The 2,440-nt window shown below is 42.3% G+C and overlaps 1 pseudogene; it reads right to left on the bottom strand.

The window, feature by feature from the left end:
* Positions 1-252: 252 nt before the first annotated feature.
* LOC106143873 lies at positions 253-1,624 on the bottom strand (annotated as a pseudogene).
* Between the last annotated feature and the right edge of the window lie 816 nt (positions 1,625-2,440).

Genomic DNA, 2,440 nt, shown 5'->3' on the forward strand with positions numbered 1-2,440 from the left:
TGGTGCTTACATGGCAGGGGAGATACTATGACCAGAGAGGTCGTCTTCCCACTCTGGGGCTTACCCCACTAGATCTAGTACCTCTGTAGTTTCCCCAAACTCAGGCACTGTGACTACATAACTTGCTGTGGTAGGGACTATGTTCACACGTTCCTTTGTGTATTTTGTTGTCTATGTTAGATTATTTTAAAGTGTAACTTCCATTTTATTTCTCCAAGGTGTCATTCCTTCTGTTCTTATGAAGTCCCCTCTTTACGTGGGCTTAGGTGGAGCTCGTGGTGCATCACCAGCAGGTCTAAATCTTGATGGAGGTGTTTTGTCCTTCCCAGGCATCGTGAGATCAGTTCCTGACTGCCTTGCTATGAACAGCACAGCTCAGGCAGTAATGCAGCTTGACATGGAGTTTAGGAACCACATAAGCATCGAAGACACTTGCTTCAGGTATGTCTCCGACAGCAGCAGCCTCTACAATGTTCTGAATGATGACCTTCTCAATGCCCTTGTCCTTGGGCACACTCTGGGCACAGTTTGTGCAGAAGACTGATTGCACATGGCCACAATCATTTTTGGCATGACTATTGTTTTTTTTTTCTTTTTTTCTTTTCTTTTCTTTTTTGTCATCTTGGAGCCAAAGCCCAAAAGAGACTACAAATTTTATGTTGTACCTTCCAGCTTTTAAAAGTAAGCTGCTGATTATTGGGCCACATTTCTGTCATCCCAACACTTGGGACACAGGGATATTACAGCCTGGGCTACATAGTCAGACCATCTTTTAAAAATAACCGTTTAAATGTGTGTATACAGTTAAGAAACACTTGTGTGTTTAACATAGAATGCAATATTTCTACAGGAAATGAAAACAACAAAGCTCATGCAGGGGCACCGTGTCACATGGGAGACAGCACACAGGGAAACAGGTTCCTAAAAGTGGATTGTTGATGACAGTTCATGCGTGGTTTTGATAAACACTGCCTAATTGCTCTCTGAGGAGATAAGAGCAGTCTACTTACGTGAATGATGCCAGTGACAAGCCAAATGGCATTTGTTTGGGCCGATCAGGTGAAAAATGGCCTCCGATGTAGCTGTGCTCTGCACTCACACAAGCATTTAATCCTATATTTTAAACACAAGAAAGCTCTTTAAATACTAATACAAAGCTTTCTCTGGGAGGCTTTAAGCCAAAAAAGCACGGGGTAAAATTAGTTCAGTGTGCTGACATTTGTGCATAAGGAAGAGAAGAGAAGAACAATTTTTCCCGTATCTATTTATATACGTCTAGAAGAGCTGCAGAGTAGCACACTGGAAGGAAGAGGCCTGGAACTTTGGGGATCCTGGAGCAGGGTCAAAAGGCGGGGTTTCTGTCATACCATTATGTCTTGTGACCGCTTTACATATTTCCCTACCACTGACATAAAAAAGAGGATAATATTGAAAATAAAAGGTACTTTTAAAATAGTCTTAAATCATTATAAAAGAATGCGTGTTAAATGGCATGGGAAATGATGCTTCGGGTTGCTGAGGGAAAATAACAGGATATAAAACAGAAGTGTCCGTACAATCCAAAACTAGCACACACAAGCACAGAGGGAACTCATGCTTGGAACATACCATCAGAAGCTTTCATGATTAGCTCCGGGTAGCAGAATTCCTCTGTGTGCCTCTCCCTACTTTCCAAATGTTCTGCTCTGAAAATATTACTGTCAAAGCCAAAAGGGAATGCCAGCCTTGAGGGTGGGGAGGTAGCTCAGCAACAGAGTGCTTGCCTACTATGCCCAAGGTCCAGGGTTCAATCCTCAGCATGGAAAGGAAAAACCTATTACACTTAGCAGAAGGATAATGCAAATGAAACATGTCCCCACATTTGTTTAAAGACCTACAGAAAATCTCCAGAAGAACAACAGAAACAATCCCCTTAGCAACCATTTCAAATAAAAGAAGCCGGGCTGGTGAGAATGCTCAGTGGGTGAAGTCACTTTGCCACCATGCTTGACAATCCGTGTTCACTCTGCAGGTTAAGGAGAGAATCATGTCTCATAAATTGTCTGTGTGCATGTGTGTGTATGTGTGCACATGCATACACATGAATAATGTAATAAAGATTTTAGAAAGAAGCCATAGAAGAGTGTTTCTTGTCAAGTCCATATGTGCTCACAAAAAGGAAAAAGCTGTATATTGGTATGAGACCAGAAAAGCTGCTAGTTAGGTGTGCATGGGGGCAGGTTATGATGGCAAAGGGGCTTCAGACAGTGTTCTGGAGCACTAGAAATACGCTTTACCTTGATCTGGGGATGATGACGTGAGTGTATATGTGTCTCCAAGTTCCCAGCTGCTATACCTCAGATGTAGGCACTTTAAACACATCTTTCTTTTCAAAGTAATTCTAGGACTCATGCCCACGCACTTCGCAGAAATGTATTGTGAGTTATATACGTGTCTCAAA

The sequence above is a fragment of the Microtus ochrogaster genome, chromosome 8 (genome assembly GCF_000317375.1).
Source record: "Microtus ochrogaster isolate Prairie Vole_2 chromosome 8, MicOch1.0, whole genome shotgun sequence".
Lineage (NCBI taxonomy): Eukaryota > Metazoa > Chordata > Mammalia > Rodentia > Cricetidae > Microtus > Microtus ochrogaster.